This window comes from Chamaea fasciata, unplaced genomic scaffold, assembly GCF_029207755.1.
Source record: "Chamaea fasciata isolate MVZ Bird 193981 ecotype frontalis unplaced genomic scaffold, bChaFas1.0.hap1 SCAF_5, whole genome shotgun sequence".
Lineage (NCBI taxonomy): Eukaryota > Metazoa > Chordata > Aves > Passeriformes > Sylviidae > Chamaea > Chamaea fasciata.
In genome coordinates this window covers 31,075,560-31,089,270 of record NW_027094090.1, presented here as the reverse complement: position 1 = coordinate 31,089,270, position 13,711 = coordinate 31,075,560, and positions in this window count along the sequence as shown.

The following is a 13,711-nucleotide window of genomic DNA, read 5'->3' as shown; positions in this document are numbered from 1 at the left end:
CATGTTGCCTCCATGCATTCAGATTTCAAGGAGATGGTGTCAGTTTCACTGAGTATTTAGTCAGATGCTTATATTAACAATTTACTCAGCCCAGAGTCCTATGTAGCAGACACAGAAATAGTATCCTTTTCTCCATGCTGTTAAAAGTATCATCAAAAACTTGTTTCAACACAAAATTTGAAAATTCAAAAGCACTTTCTCAAAATTTTGTATCATTAGTGTAAGAAGTTGTAACTTCAACCCAACTCCCAATTCCATGTTTTAAAGATCTTATGTGGACATGTATATTTACATATCAGTGGATGGTAGAATGTGTATGTGCATGCACATATGCCTGCATATAAAATAACAGGTAGATATGGTATAGTACAGGACAGTTTAAAAACTGGAGACATTGTGCTACTTATTTGACAGCCTGAAATGAAGTCTGGTTTATGAATATCTCTTTGATACCAGAGGAGTGCCAATATTTTATTCTGGACCAAAAATACAGGACAATACCAGTAGCAAGATGTTTAATTTCAATATTAATTATATTCCCTCTCTAGCCCAAGAAAGTTGTTGCATTGTTTTTTGTTTTGGTGATTGTTTGTTTGTTTGTTTGTTTGTTTTAACAAAGGAAAATATTTGAAGGTAGTAGTAGGAACACAATTTGCAAATGCTGATTCAGAAGAGTTTTGCACAGTGAGGGTGAAAGACGTTAAAGACATTAATTTTCCTCAGAATAAGGTATGGATTTATAGAGGATATAAAAATCAGTAAGTATGGCTGTTGGATGTGTCTCTTAAATTACTTTTTTTTTTTGCTGTCTTATGTATTTCTCTAATATATGAGAGCTGTGATTATTTTCTGATGTGAAATTGGTATACTTCTCTTGTTATTTAAAGTTAATTATTGGATTTTGCTAAAGACCTTGAGAATTTTAATTTCTAACTTAGATAAGGTAATCTCTTTGTCATTTACTTTTCTACCTAAGATACATCTGATCTACAGACCTACTACAAGCAGTACTCTTTCTTCATATCCTGTTTATATAAACTAGAATCTACAGGGTTTTTAATGGAATCTTTTGTCATATTACACCAATTATATAAAACCTTAGTTCATTAATTTTTTTTCCAAATAAAGTAACATTGCCATAACCACTCTTCAAGAAATCATCTACAAAGGTAAAAAACATGTTTGCTAATTGCATTAATTGAACTTCAGGTTTGGGAAAGAAGACCTATTTTTTTGAACTTCTTTTACTAATAATGAACACTTCCACAGCCTGTTTCATTTATGGTTTCATCTACAGCCCATCTGCACAGCAGGGCCACGTGAGCAGTGCAGCTTAAGCTCACATCCTTACGCCTTCACCACCAAAACATTCTACCTCCCAAAAACCAAATTTTAGAGGATGAAATATATACTGGTATAAAAGAAGATTGCTTTTATTGATTTTTTTACTACATAATTTTGTTTTAAGAAAAAAAAAATGAAGAAACAGTTATAAGGAGGGAATGCCCAGGCACCCTAAAGTAAGGAAGATCCCAGAAACAGTTCTGAATTTAGCCAATAAACTCAACTCATATCACTTAGAATGTACTTTTATTAATAGTATAAAAACAGATGTAAATATTATGTCAGAAGTGGGCTAAGCACAGAGTAAACACAACACAAACTGTGTTTTTATGTGTGTTGAGCTACAGAGTTTGGGATCAAGTAACATGGCTCAAACTATACTATTCATACTCCGCCTTAATGTGTCTAAACCCCTGTACAAGGCAGATAATATTAAATTATTGAAAATATTATTCATTTATGCTAGTTATCGCAATAGTAAGTTATTGGCAAATCTTTCAGATAATCTTTAAAAGATACTCTTGAAAGAAGAGATTTTAATATGCATGAATAAATAAATATTTGGCCCTAAGAGTATTTTTTTTAATTATTACTTTCTTGATGCCTTCAAGAAATAAAAATTGGTGTGAGTATATAACCATTGGGGACAGGAAATTTACTCACACAGTTATTAAATCAACAAAATATGATCAGAAGGTACTACTGACAGGGACCAACTCCTTGCCAGTTTATTAAGCTTTTCTTTAATTAAAACACTGTATGCATAAACAATGAAGCTTAAAGGTCTGTAAAGAAGGTAGTTAATGAAATGCATACAATGGTTGCAGACTTCTTTCCTAAGGTTTTGTTGTGTCATTTAGAATATAAAAAAACAGATCTCTCCACATTTTCCATGAACCTCTCTTCTCCCTTCATCACAACGCTCAGCTTTTTCATCTTCTACCATCAGCACCACCACTGCACCCTCAGAACTTCAGTGCAATACCTGTCACCCATCCAAATTTATTCTCAGCCACTTCTGGGGTTCTCAGTTCTCTCCCCCTGCACATTTGGGGAGCTTAGGAGATGGATAGGATGGATCCATGGACAGTCACACATTGGCAGCATGGACCTGGAAGCCATATTTCTTTTGTGAACCAGCTTGGATAGGGCTTCCCTCTCAATATTTTACTGGCATCCACTACCACAGAACAGAGGTTAACAGTTGTACCCCAGAGTTCACTCAGATCCAGTTCCTCCACCAGAATCCTTAACATCGCCAGGCTCCCAGGTGAGCCGTTCCTAAAAACTCATGGTTCAAAGTTTGTTGTGCGCATCCTGCAGACCTGATGGTGCAAGCCTTTTCTTGTCTATGTAGACCCACAAATATCTTTCAAATAAGCATGTCCCAATAAAATCTGGTGTTAACTGCAACACCCTGTTATTCAACACATTAACTAGGGAAAAGACTGAAGTAGAAAAAGGGATGAAATTGCACCTTATCATTATGGCATGAATTTTTCCACTTTCTCTCCAATTTGTTACACAACTCAAAGCTTGAATAAGCAGGGACATTCTGAGAGCTGTGTGGGTGCTCTGTACAGCTAATCAGTGTATGTCTAACAAATCTAGTTAAGGACAGTTTTAGCAGATCCACAATGTGTGAGCAGACGGTCTCTGTAACACCTACACTGTGGTCAACACGTTTAGACAGCAAGGACCTGCCCAAGGGCAGTGAACTGGACTAATCAAGCATGCAAAATATAGATGATCTGGACACAGACAGCTGTCATTTGTCCTGTTTCTCTTTGAGGGCACTCAGAAGGCCCCAAGAAAAGGGCTAATGCTGGTAGGAGACTAGGAGGTGAGACATAAAAGCAGTCAGCTACTGCCAAAAGCAGCAACATTAGCAGGTGTGTATTCTCTCGTCTGCTTCTAGGCAACGTGGGTAGGATCATTGTAAAGTTACTGGAAGGACACTATAAAATTTCAAGGCAGTAGTTACTGTACTGCACAGAGTCCTGTGTCCAGTCATTGTCTCAAGCTACCAGGGCTCTTGCTTTAGAGAAAAATGTAGATACGAGAATCATTGCTACCAATTCTGTTCTGCGGCAAAATTACTCCATAGCATCCAGCTAAAGGTCTTCATGCCTGTCTAAGAGAGGAATCTGGTCTATTATGTTTTTCACAGGTATTTGTCTTATGATCTCCATGCTTATTATGTCTCCTTTTCAGACTGATTTTATCATTTTATTTAGTGTTAACTCTTAGACAGGTCTTAGTAGAAACCACCTAGCACAGTATGGCCATAAAATATTTCTCAGCATTTGCTTTGTTAGGTTAAGCATTAGGATGATTATGATGCTTCATATTTTTTTTTTTAATCAGGATCAGAACTGGTATGGCAAACTACAAAAGTGTGATATACATGGCTAAGGGACTTATGTGCATGTTAGTATGTTCTCCAAACAAGTGACACACATTGAAATATATTAAAGCACATACAAAATAATGTGCTAAAATTATAATATCTATTTTTTAAAGCATGCAAATTGCATGCTTGTCTCAATAGTTTAGAAACAGATGGAGCGTTGTGTTTAGCACATTTCTTTAGAGTTTCTAAATCTGCCTGATGGGAATTCCATTACCTGCACCAGCTGCACAGGTGACCTCTTTGACTTCCACTTGCTAGGCTCTGAATATATAAGACAGTGCTGGCATGTTTTTAACATAAAGTATATGCAAATATGGACATATTTGACATGTTGCTGTAGTGCCTATTTAAAATGTATGCCATCTGGTTTAACCCTTGCACCCATAATCACAAAGTGCTTCAAACTCTCTGTGCAAAAAAATGTTTCTATGTCTTTCTCTTGATTAATCTACTTTTCTTTTTTGCATAATCAGAATCAATTAAGATTCCTTTTCACCTATGAATCTTTTTTGTTTCTTTTCACTGGGAAATGATACTACTGTACTTCTAAAGGTGGATTTTTCATTAATGTCTAATTCCCTCTCTAGTTGCAAATGCTCAGGAAGATCTTGAAAGCCTCCCACTTTAGGAATCTTATTACCCAAGAAATAAGATACATTTCTTGTTTTCATATAAATATAGCACACAAAATATTGGTTCTTCTGTTTCTGTCTCATTTATTTGAAAATGCTAAAGTGCAAATATCCCTTTTACAGTGTTTCAAAGATGTCCTAAGGCCCATATTGAAGAATTACCTGCAGTTGTGTTAGTCTGTAGTCATTTTCTAGCTGAAAACAGCCACACACCTTAGGCATTTACCCTGTTACACAAAAGACAAGATTCTCCTTTCCTAGGAGTATGAATAACCTGAGAAAATACAACAGGCTTGATTTTAAGAAACCTAAAGTCAAGCAATTTCCTTTGATTTCAGGTGTTCACATGAGTATGGTTTTGAAGGAAGATATATGGCCCCAGTGAAGTTATGGTTGATTGACAGAGTATAGGTTAATGATAATGTAGTGTACCAGGGAAATCACAGAATCATGGAATAGTTTGGGTTGGAAGAGACCTTAGAGATCACCTAGTTGCAGCCCTCTGGCATAAGCAGGGGACACCTTGCATTAGATCACATTGCTCAAAGTCCTATCCAACCTGTCATTCAAGGGATGGGACATGACATTTTCAGGCAATTTGTTCCAGTGACCAGCTCACAGAAAAAAACCCTGTCCCTCCACTTGAAACTGGTCTGTGGAGTGGCTTCTGACAGTTTAGCAAGCTACGGGAAAAGGGGGACAAAACCTCTCTACATCCTTGGATTCTGCCTGTGGTCTTTTTCCATTTCCAGCAATTATTGTTGTTGCTATGTTTCAAATTTTGTCAACAAGCAAAGGGAAAATACATCTTATACGAAAGTCAGGAATTTTCTCAAAATACAACAAAGTAGTCCAAGAAAAAAAAAATTCAGTTTAGAACTAATGATTACTCTTTTCATGGGGAAAAATCTCTGTTGTAATAATAGTAACAAGATTAATAAATAATAATAATCTTCTCCTACACTTGGTTTCTATACCTTGTGCTAGTGTTACACACACCCTCTCCTCTCTCATGCAGATCCTGGATTTGGTGGTTTCAGCCTGGCAGCAGTGATTAGTAACAAGATTACTGTCAATATCTGGAGTATTTCACCAGTAGAAATATGATGTACATATTGGTGATGTCTTCTTCCTCCAGCAAATGATATACCTGAGAACATTTTGATATGTTCACTAAAATGTTTTTACCCTTTCTTTTTTCTCCCATTATCTGAAGCTCCACATCACAAGAAAATTAACTATATACAGTGCCTTTTACCTGTATAATATACTATTTATCTGTTCTCTTCATTATCCCTAAAAAATGGGGATACCCCTAAATGCAGTTCCAGATGTTGCTTCCTTTATTTGACCACTGGTGAGTTGTTTACAGCCCTGTGTCATAAACAGGCCCAGTGCCAGCCTGTGCCAATTTATCATCACATCTGCCCTCCTCTGTTTTGCATTCTGCATTCTTTCTTTTCATTTCTTGATACCTTTGCTGTATTACCAGGCTGGTATTTCTATATACAACATATTTATGATAGCCATAAATGTATCATTCTACACAGAACAACTGCTTGTTATTGCTATCTCAATAAAACTATGATTTAATACTTTACAAGGTTAAAGGAAAGTAGAATGAATTAGTGGTAACCATCTAGTCGATAGAAAAATTAAAAAGTGTTAAAGCCAACTCAAGTTAAACAACAACTGTTCAGAGAGGGCAAGCCTGATGCACCTCTGTTCTGGGCCTCACAAACTCATTTCAGAGTCTATAGCCAGATACAAACAATTCCAATACTGTATTGCAGGTCTACAAAGTCACAAAGTGTATGTTTTGTAACTACACCATATCTCATGAGAACCCCCCAGAGCTTATTTTCATTTTGTGAGGTGGTGGTTGCTTCAGATCACTCTCAATTTTACCAAGTTCCCCAACTGAATTATTGTCTGGCAAATTTTCCGAGTCTGGATTTTTTCAGAGCTCTTCTGATCAGTGTGCAGAACATATCCTGACCCAGCACACCCAGCTGCTGCCTGGAGTCCTCTTCTGTCTCCAATATGCAGTCTGTGAGAGACCTGCCTCCCTGCTGCTGCATCAGCTGGGACTAGAAATTTGCACAGTAAAGGGAAGACAGATAATCCAGGCAACCTTGGGAAAGAATTAAAAAGCAACTGATGTGAGGCAAAAATAGGACAGAAAATGGGATTAGGCAGGTTTTAGGAATGGGATAGTGGGAAGAACAGGAGGTGTCAAAGAGTCTGAGCTCTCAGGAGAGAAAGAGACATGATCAGCAAGAAAGCTCAGTGTCTATTTCTTGTGAGGCAGAGAACTCACAGATGTAAAATTAGTAGCATGTTCACCTTCAGCTTCATAAACCGCATCACTATGAGAAGCATAGAGATAATTCAAATGCCAGATAAGTAATAATCTTCATGAAATTGCTAGATGAAATGTAAGATATATCACCTAAACTAAATGCAAAAAGCTCTACAGATCCACCCAAGACCTGAAATGTGATACATTTCTTCTGTCTAGCACTAAAACATTCTTTATATTTCTCAACCGTGGTTAATTAAAAAAAATGTATTTACTTTCAATCTTAAAACAGTCTGGCAATTAAAATTCTTATCTAAATTTACACAGATCAAATAACTTCTTATGGAAAATGTTCTATAGGTGTTGTAAAAAACATTTATTATTTACAATGGTCCAACACTATGCTTACAGACCATGAAAAAGAAGCCAAAAACTTAAGATTATTACTATGAATTTGTAGTATTGAAAAAAAAGTCGATCTTTAACCTAAAATCATCTGGAAAAGTGGTTGTAACATTTTTGTTAAAAAGTCTAGATATAGTGTAGTGGTGTGTTTTGGGGTTTTACCTGTTTTCTGTATTTGTTCCTTGTTTTATACGGTTATGGTCTGTTCGATGTACCCCACATTTTACCCCATTATGGTTTACCCCAGTTAGTGTTATTAATCAATCATCATTTATGTGGCACCTGGGTCCTGTCTGTCACTTTGAAGCCTCACCTTGATCTCTAGAAAGTTCTAGTAAGGGCATCGAAGGATTGGCAGGGTCCTGGTTCTCCTTCCCCCTTTGTTCCTTGATTTGTTCTATGGGTTGTCATTTAGGTTCGGGGTCACTCCCTTCCCATTCTGGATTGGTTCCAAGTTGTATCCTCCCCACTCCCCCACCCCAATATTTAAGGTGAAAACCAGCGAGTTCAGTGGGCTCTGGCAGGCTGACTCCTGGGTGAAGGGAAGTAACATGGATTTAATAAAACCCAGTTGAAGTTCCCCACTGGAGTTCCATCCTTTTATTTCTCACGTTGTTCACACTTCTGCTAAGGCAAGGACCCTAAGGATCAGAATTGTATTCCAGAATACAGGACTGTACCTTAACTGTGACGCTGGTGCCAGCGCTGGCCAGGAAGCGCGGGCAAAAGGCCCAAGAGCAGCACCACACCATCGCAATATAGGAAGAGGTTTGTAGTTTCTGAAGTCTGATATATAAAAATGAAACAATAATTATTTATTTTACTTTGAAAAATACTTCTTATTTTCCATCAAAAACCTGTTGAAATGTGCAAGAATTTATCTGCCTTTAAAAGTCACTTTGAGCAACAGCAGTAATCCCTTCTTAGATGGAGAACACTGAAGCTACCTGTAAACCAAATTGCATTTTGCACAGATGACAAGGCAGCTCAGTGTAATGGAACCCAGGTGTTAGACTAATTTCTAATTTAACCATAAATGAAGAAAAGAAAAATATAATCCTCAATGCAAGTTGCTGTGATATTACAGAATCCATCATAATGAAGTAATGCCCCCACTTTGCACAAAGGTTAACTGTACAAATGGTATTGCATCAACGGAAATGTTAATGAGTTTGTGTGGCAGCAGGTAAGCAAGAGCTGGCAGAAGGAAGCTGTTTTGGTAGGCAGATAATTACAATGGAAGTCATGTCTTTGGTAATGACTGGGATTCACATCACATATCTTTTCAGTCACAGTATAATTTCACTAGCTCTGTTTATGGTAATCTATGGGATTATTTGACAGCAAGGTGACACTTTGACTTTGGAACAAACTTCTTTCATAGACAGCACAATTACTGATATTGCGACATTCAATTAGACACATCACTGATGTGTAATTTTGATTTTAGAAAATAGGTAAACAAAGGTATCTTCTTCATTAGTGCATGAAGTTTTTTTGGTTCTCAATTTGTTTTTTATCATGCTATTGCTTTGATCTTACTAATGTGTAGGAAGTGGGAGAAATTAAAAAGCTGTGAGTTTTTAATCATTCAGATGCAGTATTTGTAATGAAAAAGGAAAAATTATGCCTTACAAACATGCAATTGTCTTAAAGAGAAGGAAAATAGATTTCCAGGCAATGTTTATCTGTGTTATAAACTCTACGACATAACAACAAATTTGTAATATGCGTTTCAGGAGGGAATTCTGACAGTAGCTACACATGCTTTATCATATTGTAGGCCAAATCCCCAGCTAACCTATTTACCTCAATCTCACAAAACAGTTAAAAATAGGAAAATATTCAGGTGAAGAATCAAATCTCTGTAGCCCATTCTTCCCTTTACAGAAGGAATATGAAATAACAGGGAGAGGACAACATTGACAACAATTGTGGTGAGTACCTCCTGAAGTTCCACCTTGTCCTTGGTCTGTGGCAGTAGGCGGGGTCTCACTCTGAGTATTTCAGTGCAAGATCAGAGAATACAGCACCCCACCAATATTTGCATGTCCCAAGTGACAAAATGTGTACTTTGGTAAGCAGAAAGTAATTTTCTGTTTGAAATTCTTCAATAAATTCTTTGTGCAAATGAAGTTTGGCTTCTGGGATGCAATGTGTCTAATCACCTAAAGAACTTCAGTTCTCTGAGTAGCTCACCTAATTTTACACAACTGCCTCATCTAAAATCTCTCTTGCTTTATGAAATTCTATCTTCACAAATGCAGCATTGTAAATATTGAATTTATGGGGAAAAGAAAACAAGAAAGGAGATTGAGGAGTATAAATATATCAGAATCAAAACCTTCATTAGAGGACGAAAGCATTTCTGCAAATACATTGCCTTATTATAGCATGGCTCTCATCCTATTAGTGATCTCCCCTCTGCCCTTGATATAGGTTTTACAACTTAAAGTTATGAATCTGCCTTCTTTGTAGCTCTGAATCTGTGTGAAATATTTGTTATTTTAAGTTATGGGATCTAAGTATTAATCAAAGGACAGTTATAAGGAACAATAGTCACTCTGCATCATTTTTCCATTGAACTTAGGTGCAAACTTTCATACAGAAACTGGATTAGAAAAGTTGTCTTAGGTAACTTATTTATAGTCATGATGTGGAAAAAAACCAATTTGCTATCAGTATCCTGTTATTTCCACTTTTGTTGAGAAATTTGTGACTTGAATGAACAAAACCTAAGGCCTTAATAGGATGTTGCTAGGATTTTTCAGACGAGTCACGTTTTTCTCTTTCGAAGGAGACAAGTCACAGTCATAACGATCTTACATTTGTAGAGTGGTTTTCATGCCAAAGTATGCACAAATGCTTCAAAACTTGACTAATTACACACATGAATCTTACCATTTACCATTGAATACCAGCAGCCTCCGTTGTGAAAGGTTTTTAACAATACGCCATAAAGTTCACTTTAGTATGAGATGTGACTGCTCTAAAGCAGGAAGAGTCTCAGCAGGCAGACAATAACACTTGAAATAGAAATGCAAAGAGACCACTGAAGTAAACGTACTACTTAGGAAGTGTGTCACATCGATTTAATGACCCTCCTTTTGTGTTTTGAGAGGACCATACATGCAATAGCTTACTGAGCAAGTTCAAGTGCACTTGATGCACTTAGAGCACTGTTCTCCAAGGTGCTGAGTACTGTGGTTCACACGGCAACAAATGGTAAGTCTGTAAAAATGACATGATTAAATGTAAGTAAGTTCTTAAGTGCTTTACTGATCAGGACTTCCAGAGCTGTATAAAAGAGTCTGTGTTCTTGAGAGTCTGACATTTACATCTTGAAAGCAGGATTCCTGAAGGAGAGAAATAGAGGCAGTAAAAATGTTTGGGTTTCTTCACTGGCACAGTTTTCAAGGCCAGAAATAAGTAATTTCTCGCCAAATCCCTTCTCTCACTTACTCCTTTAGAGTTTTCTTTATGAGGCTACAGCTGAAGAGGACAAGGGTTCTGTTAAGAAAAAAAAACCCAAAAATCAATTCACATGAACAAACCCCCAACCAAAAAAAAAAAAAACCACCAAAACAAACCAAAAAAACCCACCAAGAAAAGAAACCACAAACCAAAACAGAAAAAAAAAAAAAAAAAACCAAAGAAAAACAGCAACAAAAAAACCCACTTAAAACCTAACAGAAGAAATTTAGACAGAACCTGGATCTCTAAAAGACATCTACACAGAAATTAACATGCTGGGGATGCTGGTTTCCATAGACATCTCCAGTGTTGCAACAAAGATTGTACAAGAGAGAGGTTTATTCTAAGCACTACTTTAAGAATTTCTCAGGTAGAAGCAAATGTGCCTGAAGATGGATAGCTGCTACAGCCACTGCTGCTGAAGGGGGTGGAGACAGTGGATGGCAGTTTGTTGAGGCTCTTAGGAGATGAGGAGCATGCCCAAGAATCTTGAAGAAGGAAGAAAGATGATCACCACAGAGAAGGGTGATACTGAATAGGAATATCTCTTATCCTAGTGTTTTCCTAAAGTTCCTGCATGGGTGCTTCAGTCAGCTTGGACAACATAGGACCATCTATTCTCAGACACCTAACCTCTGAGACCAGATCTGTTGCCTTTTATGTCAGCATTTGGACTGGAGTTAGATTGCTTACATTAAGCATGTCATGAATGGTGACAGTTATGTGTCTCAAAAAAAGTCTACAAAGGCCAGTGTGCCAAGACAAAAGCAACTTAAACTAATACTAATACTTTCTAAACATAATACTTCCTAAAGTAAAATCTAAAAGAAATGTAAAGGGTTAAAATTTACTCTTTTTCCCCATGTTAAAACTGTAGAACTGCACATGCAGTAGATGCCTTATTTCATGGGGATATATGCAGTGTAGAAGTTACATGCTCCACCTCACTGAATGGGGTGATCAGATTTCTAGAAAATATCTTCAGAAAAGTGAATTTTCTATGTTAAACAGGCATTTAAAAAGGCCTGTGAAAAGTATGATTTCTAATTACATTCAAGATTCAGCTATCCAAGGCTCATTGACTGAACCCAAGAAGGCTTCCTGAGCCCATGTGTCTGAAACACAGAGCATCTCTTTCTTCCTGAATAAAAGTCCTAAAGGTTTGAACCTAGATTCCTCACCTTGTGGGGAATATTATGTCAGAGTATGGGTATTGTAAAGAGAAGGAAGGGGGCACCCTTGGTTTGTTTTCTTTGTATGGAGTAAGCAGAAGAGTACAGGAACCAGAAAGAGTTGACATAATATCCAGTCCACTTCAGTTAGTGGCTGGCAGAAAAATTCACTCTACTGGAAGCATCCAGAGAGCAGGAAATGATTGTTGTATTAAAGCTGAGCTTTTATGTCTGCTTTTACTCAGCAATCAGAAATATGCATCAAGATGTAGATATGTACCTGTGACCTTCTTTTCTTGTATTCCCAGTCCTACAGGTAATTAGTCTCCTACTCCTCGTACCAGAAGGTCTAAGGCAGAAGGCATGAAACCTGAGGGTAATATATATTCTGTGATACCAAGGAATGCTCCAGTTCCCTTGATTGAATATTCAGTCCTGACAGAAATTCAATTCAGTATCAGCATAAGGTCTGACAGGTAATCCCCATCCCCTGCCATGGTTCCTATGGTAAAGAAACATATTCCCCAATGGTATCTCAAGTGCATTCCAGTAAAGTGTCAAATCAAGAGACTAAAATGTGGTGAGACACCAGCTGGCACCAACAACAGTTTGGCATGGATGCACGGAGTGTGATGGCAGCTGAGGAGCAGAGGAGGACGGTAGAAGGAGCTGGGGCACAGGAGAACTGGGAGAGACAGTCAAGATGCCTACAGGTATCTAGGTTTATTCATGGGCATATGACCAGAGGTGAGAAGGAAGCTCTGTAAAATAGAATCTGGGGAAGGAGATTCAACTACTCATTCACAGTCTGATCCTGGGAACTCCCAGCTGGCTCCCACAAGACCAGATTGAAGCTATCAGAGTAAAATCCAGTGCTGTGGCATTAGAAGGTGGAAATTAAAAGAGGATGCTTCAAAGAAATACTCTTTGTTCTCACACATTTAACAGCAGATTTGTTCCCCAGATAAAACTTCGTTTACTCTCTCCCTTGTGTGTGTTGGAGACACACAGTGGAAGAAGGAGGTAACTACTAATGAAAGCTAAAGAAAGGCCATCCTTTACTTGCACATGAATACTGCGGTGGTGCATCCCCCCATCTCCAGGCCTCAATATGATCTAAGAAATGCTTGTCAAGCCTCGGCCCTGACCAACAGCACCTGGGCTGAGGAACTGTTGAGCTTACCAGAAACACCATCAGCTCCCCGGAACTTGTGCTGCCTAATGAGCTCCTCCCCTTGTTTTTGAACAACCTTGGAAACTTTTTTTCCTGAATAACAACCAAAGTGTAATGATATTTTTCTTCTCATATTTCCCAAGAAAGTTTCCAATCTGAAGTGCAGCCAAGATGAAATATTACAATGACTAAAGCTTTAAACTGTCCTGGACCACAGCAGGCTGTGACCAGCAATCTCCCTCTGAGCAGAACACCTCTCAGAGCCAGCAAACTCTCAGATTTGCTGTACCCAAAGGATTGCTGACTGACAATAGATCTGGCACCCCCACTCACTGAGGCTCAACCCTTCATCCATTGACAAGATGAAAAGGTATCTGAAGTGAATGCTCCACTACCTTTGAGGGTAATTTTTCACAGGTTCCTTGTACAGATTCTTCATGTCTGTGTGCATGCAAGCATGCATATCAGACATGGGAGAAATGCTTTTCTTCTTGATTCTTAAGTATTTTAGATTTGTAAGTAAGTTAGGCCTGAAAGTAAATTACTGTTGTGATATAGTAAATTCTATATTAATTCTTTGCCAAATTGTTTAAGTTATGATGTAAATTAAGTTAAACGTTGTTAAGTTAAAGTACCATCAAACTGAAATGCTGTTAAGTACTATTGGGCCCTTAAGGTTTGGATGGATTGACTCTGGATTTTTTTTTTGTTGTTGTTGTTGCTTTTCCTTGGCATGCCTTAACCATCTAGTAAGTAGTAGAGTAAACCTTTCCAACAAACTTTGTCATGCTGTCA